Below are 22,969 nucleotides of genomic sequence, written 5' to 3' on the forward strand. Positions count from 1 at the left end.
CAGAGCAAGTCACCACAAAGAGGTGCCCTTCTTCTACTTTCCAATCATGGAGGGCCCTCAGGTAAATAAGGTAAACACCACTATCACTACTCTTCCAACCTCACAAATTTATTTGCCTTCAAGTGTAGCTATGGCATCTATGTTAATGACCCAATAGATGCCTACCCAAGCTACCAAAACAAAAACTTCAAATTCCAAAACAAAGAAATCCCCCTCTGGGTTCTCTCAAAAGAAACCAGTTGCAAAATCTACCAAACCTAAAGAGCGGAGTGTGAAGGGTGGTGAGAAAGGTGAGGGACAGGGTGAAAGTCAAAGAAACCTTAAGGATAAGGTTGGTGAGGTAAGTGTACCCAAGCCTAGCCACACCACAGTTTCCCAACAAACTGTGGTAGTTAATGAGGAAATTAGCACAAGTCTAGTTTTATCCTCTCAAAAGGGTGTTACTATTGAAACAAGCTCCCAACCAGGAGCACAGGCCAAAAGATTAAGGGACACTAGTTCATCTCAAACCTATGCCATAAAGAAGAGATCTAAAACCCTTGGGGATGCACACGAAACACACACAGTGCAAATTGAAGCTAAAGACTCAGTCACTGTACCATCTCAAAGTCAGTTTGATGTGGCTCCAATAAATGTGGAGTCACAGCCAAAATCTTTAATAATAGAAGCACCACAAACACCAAACTATCCCACAAATTCTCTGGATGTGGATATAATTAACACATCAATTCCTGATTCCCCTTCTTTAAGTCTGTTGGGGAAGCTAAAATCTAGTGCAAGTGAGCATCATCTTTTGGATGATTTGTTGGCTCACTTGCCAATTCTTCAGGAACTATTGAAACATCTGTGCCAAAATTTTCATCAATCTGCACAGAGTCCATAATAGTTTCCACTCCAAACTCATTCATTTCTTCTATTCTGATGGATATTGTTCATCTGTCGGTTCGTGATTGTAACCAGACGGAGGTGCCTAATAGCAGTCATCCGTCGGCTATCCTAACTACTATCCCGATGGATGTTTCTCATTCGTCGGTACTCTCTACACACACTGAAATTTTAACAATTGTTACAAGTGTAGATGAGTTACTAGTTGTACAATCACTCTTAGGACTGAGGGAAGGGAGTGAAATGAGTGAGAGGCTGGGTTGCTCCCAGGCAAAAGGAGAGAAAAAGAGTGAACTCATGCAGGCTATTTCTTCCAGCCTAGCAAAAGAGAGTGAGAGGAGTCCCACCTTAAAAGGTGAAGGTGAGGGTATAAGGGTGGTGAGCCAAAGGGAGCCCTTGATGCATCAAAAGAGAGAAAACGAGAGAAATGCAGGTACAGAAGTTATAAGGATAGAAACCATTGCTAGTGAGTCAATGAATGTCAGTATGCAAAAAGGGAGAGACTATTTCAGCAAGAATATCAAGTTGTCATAGATTCTATCTCCCTGGATGCTGAGACATTTACTCATCCCGTTTTAGCTTATCAAACTCTAGCTAAACAGGGCAATGAGGATGCTGAGAAGATGCTAAACCTAGTGCATACAACTGCTTCTCTACAAAGGGCAAATGATATAATCACTGTTATGCCATCTAAAACTGGTAGTGATCCTGAATTGGCTGAAGACTCTTTTGGGAATGATGGTGAACATATAGAGGATGATAACATGAGCATAGGGGGAGATGCAGATATTCCATCCTGGATGCTGACTAAAGAATGTTCATATTCACATCTCCAATCCACCTTATTTAAGCTAATTCATGACACCCAAACAGTAATTCAGGGATCCATAAGTGCCAACACTAAAAGGTTACTCACAGCACATCTTGAAGCTCTACAAATGCACAAGATTCAAGCTCTCCAACACAGTCAAAGTGTGGATGAAATAAAGCAAGAAATTTCTGAAGTCAAACAAGATTTTGTGGAAAGGTTGGATGCCAAACTTCCAGGAACCACCATGACTGAGATAGCTCAAAATCTAAGGAAAGTAGATCTAAACAGAAAGGTTGAGTCCATGGACTCTAGGCTGACTAAAGTGGAGAAGTCAATGGCCAACATACTTGCAAATCAGGAAGCTCAGACTGCTCTGCTCCAACAGTTGGTGGATGCATAACTCCCTTCTTCTCAACAACTTGATGCTAACAAAAAGGGGGAGAAAGGCTCATCAAGTGAGGGGGAGACTCTGCTCAAAATTCAAGTCAACAAAGTAATTGTGCCAGCAATTGCTTTCACTAAGCCACGAGCTGTGGATAGCATTGATCTCATCAATCTAGCAGCAACAAAACTAGAATCAAATGACAAACTGACAAAGATTGATGTAGCAGCAGCTGAGAAGGAGCTAGATGATAAATGGAAGAAGATTGATGCAGAAATTCAAAAGAAATCTGGTCAGATACAGAAACCAGACAAAAAATTTTATCACCACTCATAAGTCACACAAATCCCAGTGAATGAAATGAGTCTTGGTAACTTGGAAAAAGGCCAAACTTCATGCATCAAATCTCCAAAAGCCAATCTAATTCTGAAGTCTAAAAGGAACTATTCAAAGTTCTCAGACAAAAACCCTGTGGATCTTATGTTTGAGACACCTAGGCCAGATGAAAAGAAGCTATTGACAAGGTCAATTGCATTTTACAAAGATCCATCTGATTCAGTTCAAAAGAAGAGAATTTCAAAAATTTACAAGAATGGAAAAGAGATCTGTGTGGTCGCTGGAAAACCCTCTGTTTATAGAAGCTAAGAAGGAAGAAAAAGAAAGGATCAAGCAAGAAAAGAAGCAAGCTTTTTTAGATGCTAAGAAGCTCAAACAAAAGAAGGGGCAAGCTGCTATCTTAGCCAAACTTCAAGCTGTCAAATCTACAACTGAGATTTCTAAAAAACCACTTGTATTTACTGAAGCTCAAGATCAATAAATGCAAAATGAACCTCCACGGAAAAGAAAATTCAGATACAAGCTTCACTCCAAAAGAAAATTGGATGTTAGTGATGAGGAAATGGAGGACTACATTCCCAAAAAGTCTACAACATCAACTCAAACATCCATGACCTTAACTGTACATGAGGAATTCAAGGTAGATCCAACAAAGAACTTTCATGGTGAACCTATAATTCCCAAGGATGAGCCAGTAGACTGGGAAAGCTTGCCAATTCCTGAACTCAATTTACCTATCTTCAACAAGCCAAAGAAGATAAAGATTAAAGCAACCAAGAAAGTGAAGCTTGTGACTTTCAGGTCCATGACCCTAACCAAATATCAGCCTACAGTCAACAAGAGAGATATCTTATACATCTGTGACATCAAGGAGTTTTCTGAAATAAATCTCTACTTGGATGAATTGGAAGAAGTAAGAGGAATTGATGCTCATAGACATCTTCCTGGAAGGTTGTTGTTCAAGTACAAGGGAGGGAAAGAAATCACATGGCCACTTCACAGGATTCTTCAGGAAAGCTGCTCTGTAATGATTAAGATATTCTCATCCTTTAAGAAGAACTTTGGTTTCAATATAATTGCAAAGAAGTTGGTTCTAAAGAAGATAGAAGATCTAAGGAGTGATAAAGCCAAGAATGCACTTCCAAGATCTCTTATAATTCCCTTCACAGGAAAAAGAGTGCATTTAAGGCCTTATTGGCTGATGGAATTCAGAGATGATAAGGGAGTTAGAAGATTCTTCATACTGGAGGACTAATTGAGTATCTCTAGCAATGAGACTCTATTGGAAATGCAAGAAAAGCTGGATCTATCTGAAGCTGATGAACTTGAATTCCACAGACAACTCCATAATCAAATAGAAGAAAACAACAGAAAGCTTGGGAAGAAATCCAGACAATCAAGGAAATAGAATTATCTGCTCAGACCAGAGGAGCACCTTGATAATAAATGTGAGAACTCTTTGTACACTTTGCTTTGTTCAATTTTAATCTAATAAATTCTGATAAAGAAAACTCTGAATCACGAAAACTTAAGTTGTCCAAAAAGAAGAGCCAACAAGAATGGATCCTTAAAAATCCTTCAAATTAATCATTTCTCTGATTGCAGGGTAACAAGAAAAATACTCTTGTCTTGGATAGTGGATGTTCAGGACACATGACTAGAAATAAATCCCTACTGTCAGAATTTGAGACGAAGGCTGGCCCAGATGTATCTTATGGAGATGGAAATATAGGACACACTCTGGGATATGGCAACTTGGTAATTGGGAAGGTGGCAATAGAGAATGTAGCTATGGTGGAAGGACTGAAGCACGATCTACTAAGCATCAGTCAAATCACAGGCAGAGGTTATCATGTGGTGTTTTATGACTCTCACTGTGAAATTGTTCATAACAAGACAAAAAAGGTTTTCTTAATGGGATACAGATATGGTAACATGTATGAAGCAAGGCTGCATGAAAGTCTTGAGCAAGAAGCTACTTGCCTTATCTCACAGGCATCAGTAGATGAGAGCTGGAATTGGTACAAGAAGCTCTCACATCTCAACTTCAATTCAATCAATGAACTCGCCAAGAATGAGCTAGTAAGAGGATTAACAAATATGTTATACTCATCTGAAAGTCCAAGCAAAGAAGAGTATCCTTCAAAAGAAAACAGAATTCTCTATCACTGAACCATATCATATGTTACACTTGGATCTCTTTGGACCAGTAAACATAATATCTATCAACAAGAAAAGGTACACACTTGTAATTGTTCATGATTTCACTAGATACACTTGGGTTTATTTTCTACATAGGAAGGATGAAACTCCAGAAATTCTTTTGGATCTTGTAAGGAAAATTAAGAATGGATCCAACTTTAAAGTGAAAATACTTAGAAGTGATAATGGCATTGAGTTCAAGAACTCAAAAGTGGAGGAAGTCTGTAAGTACAAAGGCATACAACAACAATTCTCACCTCCTTCTACACCATAAAAAAATGGTGTCGTTGAGAGAAAGAACAGAACCCTGATTGAAGCTGGCAGGACTCTGCTAGAAGAAGCCAAACTACCCACTTACTTCTGGGCTAAAGTAGTAAACACATCCTGTTATACTCAGAATATCACACTGATAAACAGACATGTTGTTACTCCTTATCAGATACTGAAAGAAAAGAAGCCAAGTCTCAAACATCTCCATGTATTTGGATGTAAGTGCTTTGTTCTGAGAACTCATACTGATCAGCTAGGAAAATTTGAATCAAAAGCTAATGAAGGAATCTTTGTTGGTTACTCACCATGAAGAGCATACAGGGTTTTCATTCTGAGAACAAATACTATAGTTATCTCCACCAATTTATCTTTTGATGATAAGAAGATTCCTGGGTTTGAAGAAGACTCTCATGAAAGGCTGATCTTCGCAAATAAAAATGCACTGTTGGAATCTGAATTAAACTCTAATGGATTATCAATTACTGATGATCCAAATCCTGATACTCCTTGAGATCCTGAAGATGATTACTGTACTAATGAACCTGCACATGTTGAGGGGGAGCAACAGCAAGGTTCAACTGATAGTACTAACAGTGAACATGAGTCAAGTACTAATACTTCATCAGGAGATAACAACACTGATTCAGGGGGAGCCTCAAATGCATTTGATGAGGCACATAATTCAAGGGGAGCATCTAGCTTAAGAAGGACATTTCCTATTGCCAGAATATGGACCAAAGATCATACTCCTGATCTGATCATTGAAAATCCTGATGAAGGTGTAAAGACAAGTAGTGCAACTCAAAATAAATGTCTGTATCACAATCTATTTCAAAAGAAGAGCCAAAGAAAGTAGAAGATGCACTTAAGGATGCAGATTGGGTCATAGCTATGCAAGAATAGTTGAATGAGTTTGAAAGAAATGAAGTATGGAAGCCGGTGCCTAGACCTAAAAACAGGTCAATTGTAGGCACAAAGTGGGTCTTCAGAAATAAAACTGATTCTGATGGAACCATTGTCAGAAACAAGGAAAGATTAGTGGCTAAAGGATATTCCCAACAGGAAGGAATTGACTATGATGAAACATTTGCTCCTGTTGCTAGGGTGGAAGCAATCAGAATTTTCTTGGCATATGCTGCACACAAAAAGTTCAAAGTTTTTCAGATGGATGTCGAGAGTGCATTTCTCAATGGAGAACTTGAAGAAGAAGTCTATGTTGAACATCCACCAGGTTTTGTGGATCCCAAACATCCTGACTAAGTTTATAGACTTGACAAAGCACTCTATGGACTAAAGAAAGAACCTAGAGTATGGTATGAAACCCTTGCTCGGTTTCTAGTTGAAAGTGGATTCAAAAGAGGTACAATGGATAAAACTTTATTTTATCTAAATAAAGGTAAATATCTTCTTTTAGTTCAAATTTATGTGGATGATATCAATTTTGGATCAACTAATCAAAAACTGTGTGATAAGTTCTCAAAGTTGATGCAATCAAGATATCAAATGAGTATAATGGGAGAGATGAGCTATTTTTTTGGGTTACAAATTAAGTAGACTGATAATGGCATCTACATTAATCAGTCCAAGTACACAAAGAATCTGTTGAAAAGGTTTAATATGCAAGAAAGTGCAACTGTAACTACTCATATGGCAACTGCTACAAAGCTTTATCCTCATGAAGGTACATCGGTTGATGTCACAAACTACAGAGGTATAATTGGTTCTCTTTTGTACCTAACGGCTAGTAGGCCAGACATTATATTTGCCACCTGTTTGTGTGCAAGATTTCAGGAAAATCCTATGAAGCCGCATCTTATTACAGTGAAGAGAATCTTTAGATACCTCAAGGGTACTGCATCACTTGGTCTATGGTATGCAAGGGAAGCTGATTTTGGATTGTGTGGATATTCAGATGCTAACTTTGCTGGTTGCAAGATAGACAGGAAGAGTACATCTGGAAGCTGTTAGTTTTTGGGAGGAAGAATAGTCTCATGGTTCAATAAGAAGCAGAAGTCCATTTATACTTCAACTGTTGAAGTTGAATACATTGCAACTGGAAGCTGATGTGCTCAGTTACTATGGATGAGGAACCAGCTCATGGACCATGGATTATCATTTTCTAAAATTCCTATTTATTGTGATAATCAAAGTGCTATTGTCATGACAGGAAACCCAGTACAACACTCTCTTACTAAACATATCAGTATCAGATATCACTTTATAAGAGACCATGTCATGGAAGGGATAATTGAGCTTCATTTTGTTCCTACTGATCAGCAGCTGGCTGACATCTTCACAAAAATCCATTACCTGAAGCAACATTTACAAATCTTTTTAATGAAATTGGTATGGTTAGTTGGGATAGATTATTTCCTTTTATTTTATATTTGATCAAATCCTGATGTATATTGATCAAATCATGATGATGTCCTGGATGTTTTTAAATACATGTTTTTTAGAATTTTTTTTTGATGTATTTTATTTTATGCATGTTAAATTAAGTAAATTTATTTGCTAAATGTGCATGTATAAATATATATGTCATTGTTATCATTGTAAATTAGTCTGGGGAGACACGCATCAATAAGATATTTTTTTTGGTTAAATCATTCAATTAACTCCCCAGTTAATTATTAACCAAACCCCTAGTCCTTTCATATTCTTTCTCTCTTTGTTATTTAAACCATCATTCATCATCAAGTCCAATCATATCTTCACCAACACAAATCGCTCTCATCACTTTCATTTCTCACATCTCCTTCTTCTCTCAAACAATGGCAAATTTCGCTTGGTTCTACAGCTATGGCACCAATATTATGACACTTTTTCGTGATGGGATGCAAACTCCATATCATATCAATGCCATTTCACATGACATTTGGATTCAACTTCCAGAAGTCACCAAAAATGACTTTCTGGGATTTCAGAGAGACCTTCATCTATACATCCTTCGTTAGCAAAAGAAGATCATTCGCCTTGCTGTTCTCCTGTTGAAAGCAGGGAGAAGCCCTGATCATCCTCTAGTTACTTCTCTTCACCATCAGCTTTGTCAGGCTTCTTAGACCAAGGTTGTTGTAGCTCTTCTCTACTAAACTTGGATTCTCTTGTAATCTCTTATGCATGTAATCAAAATTTCATGAAATGTACTCTCTTGAACTATTAATGATTTTTTTTATTTACAAGACCTAATCTATGTTCTTTAGTTGTGTGTGTATGTGCTTGTTCTTCATTGTAGCCTATTAATCTCTAAATAATACACTTAACAAGTATCTTTTGATGATTATTGAGATTAAAATTGTGGTTTTCTAATAAATTTGGCTGTTTTGACAAATACTGATGAATTTGAATCGACAAATCCTGACATTGTCAAATCCTGAAAGATAAGAGGTTCCAAATACTGACAACAGGTCAGCATGTTCTAATTTATAATATCATTGTAAAATGATTTCTGAGTTGTTTGGTGCTGCAAATTGAATATGTTATCTAATTATTGATTAATAGTGGTTTATCTATTGAACAAATTCACACAGTAATTTCTTGAAAGAGCTGTACGTATTTTGTTGCTAATTCCGCACTTTACTCCACTTTTAAATCCTATTACTCAGTAATTGTTATCTGTCAGAAGTCTAATTCACTAAGTTTCCTTCTTCGTGTGTGTGTGTGTTATACACAATTCAGCTTTACAAACCTATATACTCACAAGAACTTCAGTGACATAAATCATCATACACACAACCTCACTATTCACATCACACCTATATTCTTCCTCAACTCCTACAAATATCATGTCATTTTCTAAGGTTTCACCTTTCTTCAGTCAAACCACTATCATTCATGAAAACACCTTTGGCGCCAATAACTATTTGGCTCTGCTTACAAATCAGCAGTTTCCACAATCTTTTCATGATATTTAGGATTTCTTACTCCAATGTCCAATTGGGTATGCTCTCACAAATCCTACTAAGGTGACATAAAGGGCTGTAATACAGGTATGGAATACAGCTCTGGTTAATGAAACAAACACTGCTTTCTCTTTTGAATATAAGGGACGCATGTATGAGGTTGATGTTGATGTCCTGGTTCAAGCATTGAGATTGCATGCTTGTGATGGTGCTCCTAATAACTATGCAACTGAGCAGCTGTTTGATATGCTCAGAACCCTGAGCTATAAAGGTGAAATCACAACCATTGGCAAACTGAAAAGGACAAAATTGAATAGAGAATGAAATTTCTTCTTTGACTATATCAGCAGGTGTTTCTTGAATAAAACAACAAATTTTGATGCTCTTCCATCTACTTCTTTGAAAATTGGGTACTTTCTCCTTTACTCTGGTAATTTAGACTCTGGTTAAACTATTCTTCAATTCATAATTTCTAGGAGAGCAGATACATCAGGAGTTATAGGGTATACTAGACTTCTTCAACTGATTTTCAATTTTATATGCCCTAATGCTGAATTTGATAATAATGAATTGCTTCATGTGTTTCAAATTTCTGAGAAAGCTATCACTGATCACATTAAAAGGGATGAAAAGAATAATTTTTCAGGACCTCCTTTCCTGCCTACGGAGGTCAGGAAATTTCTGTTGAGAAATAGACCTACTCCTTCACAAGTGCCTGCAAATCCTGATGATGGCACCTCTGTAATATATCCTGATGCTGTGGAACAAGACATTATCCATCTTTTTTCTAACCCGAGCATTCTTTCTCCTAAACGGAACTCTAATCCAGCTCCTAAACTAGCCTCCTCTAGTGTCTCCCAAAAGGCATCAGTTGTACCAAAGAAAAGGCTAGTTAAGAAATCTGTTAACTTTGAACAGAGAGCTCTACAGGCCGTACGGAGTGAGAGTGAGAAAAACTAAGAATGTTTTCCAGTCAAGAAATCAAGGCTGATCATGCAAGATGATTCTAACTCTAATGATCAGATGCCCATTGGGTCTAGGTTAAATATTAAGAAATCAACAGTTGCAAATCCTGGTGACTTTGTTGACATTACTGGTACCAAAGAGCCAACTACTGATGCTAGAGCTCTGCTCAAAAAGATTCTAGTGATCAAAGAAACTGATGTGACCAAGAAAGCTGAAAAGAGCAGCTTGAAGAGAAAAGGTGGAAAAGTAGTTGGGTACATCAGAAAGAAGAACAAGACTCAGTCCTCTACTATGGATGTCAGTCCACAAGAACCTAAGTCTCAAAGGGAGATAGAAATTGAGACACATCCAGTCACACAAGAACCATCTTCTCAAAGGGAAGATGCAGATAAAGAGGCTGCACAAATCATTGTTGATTTTGCTCAAGGTGATCTCCTTGCTGATTCTGAGCAACTACTGAAGGAAAAGAAAGCTAATCAGGATGAACTGTCAAAGGTGGATGCAGTTATCAATGATCCTATATTTGAGGAGAGTGCACAAGAACCATCACCAAAATTTGCTGAAGCAGCTCATATTCCTCAGGCCCCACAAAAACCATCCATTCAAAGTACTGATGCTGGCCTATCTCATCCTCCTGAAAAGTCAAATTCTAATGCTACAACAAATCCTGATGTTGTTCAACTTTCCACTACAATAGCTACTATTGATGATTCCTTGTTGCTGACTAGCTTGTTATAGCATCCTGATGTGTTGTTTGTTCCTCCACTATCATCACTTCCACTTGAGGAATCACCTTCAGGTATTGCCTATTCTCTTCCATGGTTCCTCATGTTTGTATGATTATAAATAGTCTCTTGTTTGAGGTTACCTCTATTTATATGACAAGCATATTACTCCTCCCAGCCATCTCTTATTTCTTTGCAAAATGTGTGATTGTGCTTTTCTGTGAGACTGTGTGAAAATATTATGAAAGAAAATAAATTTTTGAGTGGCAGTCTCCTGTACTGGAAAAGGGAGAGGTAGCTTTGAGAAAAGAATATTATAAGTATTTCTTTACTTATAAATTTTCTTCTATAAGGAAAATATTACTCTCAAAAGTAATATATTGCGTGAGAAGTGATGAGATCACTTGAAAAGAAAAGAGAGATTTAGGTGTTACTTTGTTTATGTTGCAGGATCTCATTAGGAACAGACACCTATTGCTAAAGATTCTTCTAAAGACAAAGCAATTCTGCCTAGTCCTGCAAATTCGTTTGAGGGTCTGTCCAGTTTTGACTCTGATGATGACAGTTCTAATGATGATTCTGACACAGCTCAGCTTAAGACTGTTATTGATGCATCTAAGAAGTCCAATTTTGGTTCTTCTTCACATTTTAATGAAAATCCTTCTTATTACAATGCTGATGTTGAGCACTTTCGACAGACTGAATGGGATTTTAGATGGAGACATGCAAATACTTCTATATCATCTGTTGTTGGTATACAACATGTTTACAGGGCCTATGATGAAATTCAAAATCCTGATCTGAAATTGCATCTTAGGGCCTCTACTATTTCTGTCAAAGGGATTCATTCTGAACTTGCTGATATGAAGAAATCTCATGCTACTGTTAAGGACAAGATTGATGCATTCATGATCAATAAACCTACTTCAGCTGAACTCACAAGTGTGAAAACTGTCATTAAAGGTGTAGTTCAATCTCAACAAAGCATGGATTCTCAACTTTCTTCTTTGGAAGATAAGGTATCTTCTATGGCTGACAAACTGGATGCTCTATTTTCTCTTCTTTCAAATTCTGATGCCAAAAAGGGGGAGAAGATAGTTGCTACAAAATGTACACCAGATTCTATTCAGATAAAGGATAAAGTTAGTGATGATGATGGTGATAAAAATCTAGTTACAAATGTTCCAATTGCTTCAACTGCTCAACAACCCCAACATTCTAAAAAGTCTAATTCTTCAGGACAAGGGAAGTCTACTGGTTCTTATGAAGCTAAGAACAAGACTACTGATGATGCTCCTGAGACTGGTGATGTTACAATCTCTAACTTAGAAGATGCTAAAGGGTTATTCTTTCCTTACAGACACAAGGAAACGGGTGAAGATATTATTTTGTACTACAAAGATAAAAGGTTTGAGCAAAAGAATGTTAGAAGTGCTCTTGGATTGATAACTGAAGAATTTCCTGATATAACAACTGAAGAAACAGTTATGCAATAGAAGGAGTTAATGGCTCAAATTGAAGCTGAAGCCAACATTTCTAAAGGAAGAAGAAAAAGAGGTGGAAGATCTACAAGAGCTAAAGGAAGAGGAGGAAGAGGAAGGATTTTTAAACCAAGTCAAATGGTTGCAATTGATTCTACATTTCTGAATGTCCTATCCAGAGAAGGTTATGTTCTTGTACAAGGACATAAATTAGTAGAAGAAGTTCAGAAGACTGAAGAGCTGATTGTTCAAAGAAAGAAGAAATCAACCACTGACATTGCTCAAGTTGATATAACTAATGCAAATGTAACTCTTGAGGCAGACACAAGTCCTGAGGATAAAACAAATCCTGATACTGAAAATCTGATAGCTGATTTTGACACTGATGAAAAGGTGGTCAAAGGATTGGATCATTTGGTTCTTACTATAGTAGTCGATTCTCATAATTCAGAGGTTGATGAACAAGAAAAAATTGATAGAATGAAAGCTGATCAAGCATGTGGTGATTATATGCGGAGAATTTTAAATTCAGAGAGAAAGCTATGTCATAAAGAAAAAGGGAAGATTTTTGATCTACCTAAAAGTTATGCTCATATCAGAAAACAGGAGAAAAGATGGAAAGATGTTGGTTCATTCAGTTATCCTAAAGGGTTCAAACATATTAAATATGTGTCTGCGGGACTAGAAGATTCTGGTTCAGAACAAAAAGATGTTGACAAGTCCATCAAGAAACCTTCTTGGGTAGAACATAATGAAAGGCTGAAGCTTGTCAAAACTGGAACCAGAGGATGTATTGGCCATTTTGGACAGGAAACTCTAAGGTTTAATTTACTGGACACAAATATTCTGACTGACAATCTTGGTGAAAGAATTACCTCTTCACATCTTGAAAAAGTTGAAGCCGTGAAGATTGTATATAGAAAGATAAATTTTGATGATGTCGGAGAAGAGATTCTGTACTTTTTTAGAGATGGTAAAGAAAAGAGTTTTGCATTGCAACAACTCTTAATGAAGACTGTGACAGAGTTGAAATATATTCACTATCTTCATAGAGTTGAGAACAATGTCACCAGAAATTGGTCTTCTATGATACTTGAAAGTATCAAAAGATGAGTCATGCACAAAGAAGATAAATATAATGGTGATTATGTTCCTATGTACAGAACATATACTGGTCAAGAAATGAAGATGCAAAAGGGAGATGCAGTCCTAAATTTTTTTTTCAACAATCCTCAGTTATCCTTCAGTCCTGATCATGAAGATGTCAGTTTAATCTTTATACTGATTGGTGGTCTGGAATTGAATAATAGCTTGATTTCTAAACTGAGATCAGCCATGTACCAGCTTGGAGAAGATACTGAAGAGAAGAGAGAATTGAAGAAAAAGCTTGTTAAAGTCCTTCAAGAAAAGGAGGAAGAAAGGTTGAACAACTTTCTAGAAATAACTGTCAATTACATTAGGATACTGAAGTAAGTTTTATTCCTTGTACATTTTGTAATTGGTTTTGGCGTCATTAAGAATTAAATTTATGCTTCATTACATTAAGCATAAATTGGGGGAGATTGTTACGTGCTGATTCTCAATGATCAGAAGAAGCTCAGGATCTGATTGCACTTTAGATGTCATCAGTATTTGATGTTTCATCAGGATTTGATCAATTATCAGTATTTGCATGTCATCAGCATCTATAGGAAGTCTGTTATGAAGATTGATTATGTTCCTTATTTTGAGGGATGGATATCTGTTACGTTCTGAGTGATAGGACTTTATGTATTAAGTTAAAGATATGTATCATTTTCTGATAGTAATTGATAATGCATATTTTAGATTTATTTGTAGCAGCTATGTATTATATAAACATTGTTTAGGTCATCACACAGTGATTAACTCGAGTATTGTACGACCTAGCAGCTCTCAAGAACATCGGTATTTCTTGAGAGAGTTTGTAACAGTTTTTATAAGAAATATAAAGAACTGTTATATTTTTATACTTGTTCGAAACATCTATACAATTGTATCCAACCCCCTTAAACAATTATATTACTATTGGGCCACATTTCCTCAGGATGATCCTCTGGTTATCAATCCGATAATTGGAAATTGTCCTATTTTGAGGGTCCTAGTGGAAACTGGAGCTTCTGTGGATATCCTGTTCCATAACACATTCATAAGGATGGGCTACAATGATTATCAACTAACTCCGTCTGATGCCCCCATCTACGGGTTTAACCAAGTGGAATGCAAAGTCGAAGGAGCAATATAACTTCCCGTAACTATCGGGGAAGAGCCCATGGAGGCCACACAGATGTTAAACTTTCAGGTTGTTAAGGCAGCTTCTACTTATAATGCTATCATAGGTAGAACAGGGATCCATGCGTTTAAAGTCATACCCTCAACCTATCTTATGGTTCTGAAGTTCCCAACTAGGAATGGTGTTGGAAAAGTGAAAGGAGATCAGAAAATGGCCCGCAGTTTCTATGTTGCAGCACTTAGGCCCGATGGAACCAGGGGGAAGGTCCTCCCCATAGAAGACATGGATTTCTGAGAGAATGATGAACTGTGAAGGAAGCCGGCCAAGGACTTGGTCCCAATTCCCCTAGACCCCTTAGACCCAGAGAAGGTCATGTATATTGTGGCATCTCTGGACAAGCCCTTGAAGGGCCATATGACAACTTTTCTATAAGAGAACAGTGATGTGTTTGCTTGGACAGCAGCTGATATGCCTGGGATTGACCCGAACCTTGTAACTCATAAGTTGAATGTTGACCCAACTTGAAAGGTTGTGAAGTATAAGAAGAGAACTTATGGCCCTGATAGGTTGGAATCCATTAAACAGGAGGTCGAGAAGCTTTTAGAAGATGGATTCATTGAGGAAGTGTAATTCCCTGAGTGGTTGGCCAACCCCGTAATGTTAAGAAAGCCAATTTGAAGTGGAGGATGTGCATCGACTTCACTGACTTATACGATGCTTGTCCCCAAGACTGCTACCCCACCAAGAATTGATACCCTGATCAATGCCAATGCTGGACATGAGATGCTAAGTTTTTTATGGATGGCTTCAGCGGTTACAATCAGATTAAAATGCACAAAGATGACACCTCCAAGATTGGTAAATAAGATATTCGCCCCTCTAATTGGGAAGACCATGGAAGTCTATGTTGATGACATGTTAGTCAAAAGCCTAAGCAAGGCTGATCATATTAATCACCTCAGAGAGGCATTTGAAGTGCTGGGGCACCACAAGATGATGTTAAACCCCGCCAAGTGTGCTTTTGGTTTTGGGTCCGAAAAATTTTTGGGTCCGGAAAATTTTTGGGTCACATGGTCTCTAAGAGGGGAACAGAGGCCAACCCTGACCAAATCAAAACAATCATGAACATGGAGCCACCATGCTCCATTAAGGACGTTCAAAAGCTGACAGGAAGAATCGCAGCTCTAGGTAGGTTCATCTCCAAGTCTGGAGACAAATGCCTGCCCTTTTTCAAAACCCTTAAGAAGGTGAAGAATTTTGGATGGACAGCTGAGAGCCAAGAGGCCTTTGAACAGCTAAATAAGTACATGACTGAAGCCCCATTGTTGGCAAAACCAACTCTGGAGGACACCCTTTATCTGTACTTAGCGGTATCTGAACAAGTCGTGAGTGTAGTCCTCTTGAAGGAAGAACAGAAACTCCAGAAGCCTGTATACTACGTAAGTAAGGTGCTCCATGGAGCAGAGTTGAATTACTCCACCACGGAGAAGTTCACACTTGCTCTCATTACAACCTCGAGGAAATTGAGACCACACTTTTAGGCTCACAAGATCGAAGTCCAAAAAGACCAACCCTTGAGAAACATTCTTCATAGCTCGAAGGCCAGTGGAAGGCTCATCAAGTGGGTAACTGAGTTAGGAGAATTTGATATCAAGTACAAAGTCGAATGGCCATCAAGGCTCAGGACTTAGCAGACTTCATGGTCAAATGCACCATTAACAACTAAGAAGTCAGGGGGCAGGAGGAGATAATAACCCCAGACGGAGGAGAGAAAGAGAAGGATAAAGAAATGACCCTGAAAGAGTATTGGGTTCTCCATTTTGACGGAGCGTCCAAAAGAAAATCTAGTGGTGCAGGCCTAGTCTTGCAAAGCCCTGATGGGTTTATGATTGAGTACGCTTTGAAGTTGGACATTCCAACTACGAACAATGAAGCAGAATACGAAGCGTTAATAGCCAACTTAGCCTTGGCTAGAGCCGTGAAGGCCAAAAACCTGAAGGTCTGTGGAGACTCAAGACTCGTAGTTGCTCAAGTTAATGGAGAGTTTAAGGCCAAAGATGATACTATAGCCAAATTTTCGAGAGTCGGATGCCTTGTCCCAGTTTACCTCGTCTGAAATCGAGAACTATCCGTGAAGTATCAACTTCCAGGTCTTGAAGACCCCTACTATTCATGTCATAAATCTGATAGCACCGGTTGGTGTGACAAGCTGTTGGATAGACTTGATGAAGACCCACTTAGAGACTGGGTGGCTCCCCAATGATGCCAGGATGCACGCAAGCTATCAGTTAGAGCATTAAGGTATTCATTGATTGAAGCCCTTCTCTAAAAAAGGTACTTTGTTATTCCATACCTGAAGTGCTTAAGACCTCTTGAAGCAGAGGAGGCACTTAAAGAAGCCCATAAAGGGATTTTTGGACAATACTTGGGGGTAGGGCCCTCGCTCATAAGATAACTCGGTTGGGATTCTACTGGCCATCTATGCTAGCCGATGAAAAGGCTTATGTGAAGAAATGTGATAGGTGCCAGAGGAATGCTCCAATAGTACGACAGCCCCCGGAGAGGCTTACATCTATCAGCACTCCCATCCTTTTTGCAATGTGGGGAATGGACATACTTGGACCATTTCCTGTAGCATCGGGACAGAGGAAGTTCATTGTGGTAGCCATAGACTACTTTACGAAGTGGATTGAGGCTAAAGCACTAGCCAAGATAACCACCAAACAAATTGCACAATTCTTCTGGGAGAATATGATATGCTGATTTGGAATCCCACACATCCTGGTCACGGATAATGGGAGACAAATTGATAATGCAGAGTTCAGAGAGTACTGCGATGGTAACAGTACAGAGCTTTGCTTCACCTTGATTTCTCACCCACAAGCAAAGGGGCAGGCAGAATTTTCCAACAGAATCATCCTTAATGGACTTAAGAAAAGGGTTGAACACTCAAGAAACACTTGGGCAGATGAGTTGCTGCCTATACAATAGGCGTATCGTACCACCTACAAAGTGACTACCAAGCTACCCCGTTTATGCTGGCTTATGGAGCTGAGGTTGTGGTACCCCTCGAGATCAGTCATAGATCCCCTAGGATAGAAGCTTACGAGCCAGAGACCAACGAAGAAGGCATGAGGTTCGCTCTCGATCTCATTGACGAGGTCAGAGATGAGGCCAACATCCGTAATGCAGAACATCAATGAAGAGCCTCCCTCTATTAAATAGAAGAGCCTCCCGCAAGGCATGAGGCTCCTTGATTTTCCCCTGAAGGGATGCTCTGGAATTAGGGCTACCCGAGGGGGCCTTACCCTTGGAACTGGAACCCATGTGGCTAGAACTTGATTGAGACCTCATGCAGGGAGTCTCGGGCATGGATCTGGAACCTTTCCCGGTAGGTCCATGACGGGTAGCTACCGGGGGCAAGATAGAAGACTCGGGTCGACAACATCCGGCCATAAATTTTAAGCATCATTGACTCCCCTCTTCCAACCTAGTGCAAGGTTGACATGGCGCATCTCATCATCATGCTCATCCATCATTTTAGTGAATGATGAACAAGATTGAAGACTCGGGTCGACAACATCCGGCCATAATCCGTAAGCATCGTTGACTCCCCTCTTCCAACCTAGTGCAAGGTTGATATGGTGCATCTCATCATCATGTTCGTCCATCATCTTAGTGAATGACAAGGATTTGTGGTATTAGTCGATGAGGACTTTGCATTCCTTCTTCCTCTTCTCCTCCGTCTGGGCGCACTTCCTCTCCAAGGCAGCAATCTTACCTTCTACTTTATGGGCTTTGGACTCCCACTCCTCCGAGGAGATCTTCATTTTGTTCATAGAGGTTTACAGCGCTGCATAGTCACTACTTATCTTGATACTTTAGGTGGAGGACACAACAAAGTAAGCATTGGCCTGTCAAGGAGAACATTAAAAGGAGTTGTAAATAATCAAAAAGGATGAATCCCCAAACATAAGGCCTAGGCCGACCAGCCTTGATCGACTAGCATAAAATAAGGCCTTTTGGTTGAGTAGAGCCTCTTATGAAGGTGTTTCCTATGAAATTCCTATAAATGCCAAAAGAGGTGCTCAAATGAAAAGTTCATACAAGTAGAAGTATACCTGATACAAGGTGTGAGCCCCTAGTATCTCGGCCTCAAGAAATTTCTCTCCAGAAGAGACATGAAGAAGGTCGGGAGGGGTAACACAGTTCCTTGACTACTCGAGGTCTAATTCTGGACTTCCAACCACTGAGTCATTATTGGATATGCCCCAACCAGGTTCCCAGGGGGGCCTTGCGCTACCATCAAAGTCTTTGGTCCTCTTCTGACCGGACCCTGACGCCTCAAGGAAAGCAGGTGCCTTAGGGACGCGGTTGGCCTGCTTGGCTGCATCCCGAGCCATCCTACACGTGATCATGTCGCCTTTGTTAACCTTGGTATCAACAGCCTCAACAGCTGAAATAAGAAGAAAAGAAGGCAGATATAAAAATAAACTTTCACAAAGTTAAGGAAGAATAAAAATAAAAACCCTCTATAGAGAGGCTGTTAAGGCCAGCCTCGATGAGCTTGGTTTCTCTTACGAACTCCCAGAGGGCTTCTCCCGTCATCATCAATAAGGAGATCTCGGGCTAGAATGTCAGCATCTGAAAGATTAAGAATATAATGAGAACTATCAACTGGACTGCTGAAGTCACGTTTGAAGTACGCCCCTCGGTCTCCACCCTTTTATTCTACGATTACAAAATTCTTGATCCATTTGGGTTTTGAGTCATAAAAAGAGCTAGTGTTCACTATGTGAGGAACATGGTCTATGTGTTGTATCACGACCCAACCAGGTCTATTGAAAGGAAAAGCTTTCATTATGAAAATGCTTCGAAACATCGTTACACCCAACGGGATGCAAAAGTTGTGACATCTCACTATGAACCGAATGATGAAAGCCCACACGTTGGGGTAAACTGGTAGTAGGGTATTCGTACAATGAAAGTTGGCTCTTACTAGTTTCTTGTTGTCTGATTAGTGTCATCACCATTGCATGCTAAGGTTAAGAACAAAAGTCTGTTGAACGAAATAGTTATGAAGTTAGAATCCCATGTTTGTCTCATATAAGTAAATTAAACCTTTTAATCTCTTAGTTAATTTTATGTTAGTTAATATCTTAGTTATAAACAATCTCAACTTGTTATCATCTTAGAAATGAATAATAACCATATCATTGTTGTATAAGTACACATTCTTAAATTAACCTAAAACAAGTCTCTTTGGGAACGAACTAGAATTAATTATATGTTACTTGCGAACGCGTATACTTGTGTGAATATTAGCGCGTGTTTTCGTCCTAACAAGTTTTTGGCGCCGCTGCCGGGGACTCGATGTTAATTTTTAGTTTATGTGCTTGTCATCAGTGGTCGTTAAAGTTCACTGACTCGGATATTATTACTTACTTGGGTACTTGTTGTATATCAGGCACTCTAGAGAGTGTGTATGCTAACGCGTTCTCGATATCGCAAGAGAATACTGGATAAAGAGGAGGAAGTAGTTGAAGAAGTTTTTGTTGAAGAGAAGGTTGAAGAAGTTTTTGTTGAAGAGAAAGTTGAAGATGAAGAAGCTCTAGTCATAATGGGAGATCAAGCAGCGAATCCTAAGGCTTTGATGGACTATTCTAAGCCGAAGATCAATGATATACATTCTAGCATTATCAGGACAGCCATCACGGCTAACACCTTTGAAATCAAGTCGAGCACGATTCAAATGATACAGAATTCAGTTCAGTTTAAGGGTTCTCCTATAGAAGATCCCAACATGTACATCAGAGATTTCATCGAGATCTGTGACACTTTCAAGTTTAATGGAGTTACCGAAGATAATATTAAGCTAAGGCATTTCCTATTCTCTCTTAGGGATAAGGCTAAGTGTTGGTTGCATTCTCTACCACCAGGCTCTATCACTACGTGGAAAGATCTTGCTCAGAAGTTTCTCACTAAATTCTTCCCTATGGCAATGACTGCTGCAATCAGAAATGTTCTTACTCAATTTACGCAGCAATCTGGAGAATCTTTGTGTGAAGCTTGGGATCCCTACAAAGAGATGCTTAGGAAGTGTCATCATCATGGGATGCCTGACTGGATGACATTAATTGCTTTTATAATGGGTTGGGTGCAAATTCTAGACCCATGCTTGATGCAGCATCAGGAGGAGCCTTATGGGCTAAAAGCTACGACGAAGCTTATGAATTAATTAAGTTGATGGCTGCTAATAAATACCAGAACCCAACTCATAGAATACCTTAAGGCAAGGTATCAGGAATTCTGGAAGTGGATACAGCTACTGCTATATAGCTGCTACTCAGCTTCAGGCTTTGACAATGAAGGTGGATTATTTGGCTAATTTTGGTGGTAATTAGATCATTAGTATCTGTGAGCTCTGTGCTGGTGCACACGAGACAGAGCAGTGTGCTATTTCTAGTGAATCAGCTTAGTTCGTGAGCAACTTTCAGAGATCGCAGCAACCAGCTCCAACCACCTATCATCCCAATAACCGCAATCATCCTAACTTTAGTTGGAGCAACACTCAGAATGCGGTACAACAGCCTTATCAGCAGTATATAGCAAAGCAATACAACCATCCTAGTTTTCAACAATCATAATATGCACCAAGACAACAACTCCAACTTCAGCAGCTACCACAATCTAATCAAAAATATGAATTGGAGGAGTTGAGGCTCGTGTACAAGAGCCAAGCAGCTTCTATTAAGACCTTGGAGAATCAAATTAGGAAAATTGCCAATGCCGTGCTGAATCGACAACCCGGTACACTCCCTAGTGACACTGAAGTGCCAGGCAAGAGGGAAGCTAAATAGTGAGTTAAGGCAATCACATTGAGGTCTGGGAAGGTTGCAAATCCTGAAAAATCTCCAGTTCCAGAAGTTAAAGTTGTAGCTGAAGAAGAAGTGCAGAAGGAAGCAGAAGTGGAACCAAGGAAGACAGTTGTTATCAACACTCCTGAGGGTAATACAGGGGAAAAGCAGGTCTATCCTCCACCTTCTTTTCCTAAGAGGCTGCAAAAGCAAAAGCTGGATAAGCAATTCACTAAGTTCTTGGAAGTTTTCAAGAAACTTCATATTAACATACCTTTCGTTGAAGCTCTTGAACAAATGCCTAGCTATGCGAAGTTTATGAAAGGTATTCTCTCTCCAAAAGTGAAGCTCGATGACTTAGAGACCGTTGCTCTTACGGAGGAATACAGTGTTGTGATGCAACAGAAGTTGCCTCTGAAGCTTAAAGATCTTGGAAGTTTCGCTATTCCTTGCACCATCGGAAACTTGTCGTTCGACAAGTGTTTATGTGATTTAGGAGCTAGCATCAATCTAATGCCTTTGTTTATCTTGAAGAAGTTGGAATTACCTGATCCAAAGCCTACTTATATGTCCTTGCAGTTGGTCGATCATTCTATTATATATCCATGAGGCATTATGAAGGATGTCTTGTTCAAAGTGGAAAAACTCATCTTTCCTACTGATTTTGTAATTCTTGATTTCGAGGAGGATAAGAATATTCCTATAATTTTGGGAAGACCATTCTTGGCTACTGGTCGAACCATGATTGATACGCAAAATGGTGAACTCACTATGCGAGTATTGGATCAGGATGTGACGTTCAATGTTTTCAATGCCATGAAATTCACTACTGATAATGAGGAGTGCTTAAAAGTGGAATTGGTTGATTCAGTGGTCACTTCAGAACTTGATCAAATGCTAAGGTCTGATGCCTTAGAGAAAGCCTTGTTGGGGAATTCAGATAGTGAAGATGATGAAGGTGATGAACAGTTGTAGTATTTGAATGCTTCTCCTTGGAAGCGAAGGCTGGATATGCCTTTTGAATCTCTTGGATTGGAGGAGCTAAAAAATCTCCAAAATGCCTTAAGCCATCTATTGAGGAAGCTCCTACAGTCGAGCTTAAACCATTTCTTGAACACTAAAGGTATGCTTTTTTAGGTGATGCATCTACTTTTCCTGTTATTATTGCATCTGACCTTTCAGGTAGTGATGAGGAAAAACTCTTGAGAATTCTAAGAGAGTTCAAATTGGAAATTGGATGGACTATAGCAGATATCAAGGGAATCACCCCTACTTATTACATGCATAAAATTCTGCTAGAGGAAGGTATCAAGCCTACTGTTGAGCAACAAAGAAGGCTAAATCCGATCATGAAAGAGGTTGTGAAAAAGAGAATTCTCAAGTGGCTAGATGCAGGTATCATTTATCCCATTTCTGACAGTTCTTGGGTGAGTCCATTTCAGTGTGTGCCGAAGAAAGGAGGTATCATTGTGGTCGCTAATGAGAAGAATGAGCTCATTTCTACTCGAACAGTCACGGGGTGGAGAGTTTGCATGGATTACAGGAAGCTGAATAAGGCCATGAGAAAGGATCACTTCCCTCTTCCATTTATTTATCAGATGCTTGACAGATTGGCTGGGCATGAATACTACTGTCTTCTGGATAGCTATTCGGGTTATAATCAGATTTGCATCGCTACAGAAGATCAGGAAAAGACTACCTTCACTTGTCTGTTTGGTACTTTTGCCTTCAGAAGAGTTTCTTTTGGGTTGCGTGGTGTACCTGCTACATTTCAGAGATGCATGATGGTTATCTTCTCTGATATGATTGGTCAGAATTTGGAGGTGTTTACGGATGATTTCTCTGTGTTAGGTGATTCTTTTGATGAGTGCTTGCAAAATCTTGGAGCCATTCTTAAAAGG

The 22,969-nt window shown here is 39.1% G+C and overlaps 1 non-coding gene across 1 annotated transcript; it reads right to left on the reverse strand.

Moving 5' to 3' along the window:
• Positions 1-20,221: 20,221 nt before the first annotated feature.
• Positions 20,222-20,328, reverse strand: LOC141682727 (small nucleolar RNA R71). Its single transcript, XR_012559927.1, has one exon. It is a non-coding gene; the product is annotated as a small nucleolar RNA R71 (small nucleolar RNA).
• Between the last annotated feature and the right edge of the window lie 2,641 nt (positions 20,329-22,969).

Source organism: Apium graveolens, chromosome 1, assembly GCF_009905375.1.
Source record: "Apium graveolens cultivar Ventura chromosome 1, ASM990537v1, whole genome shotgun sequence".
NCBI lineage: Eukaryota > Viridiplantae > Streptophyta > Magnoliopsida > Apiales > Apiaceae > Apium > Apium graveolens.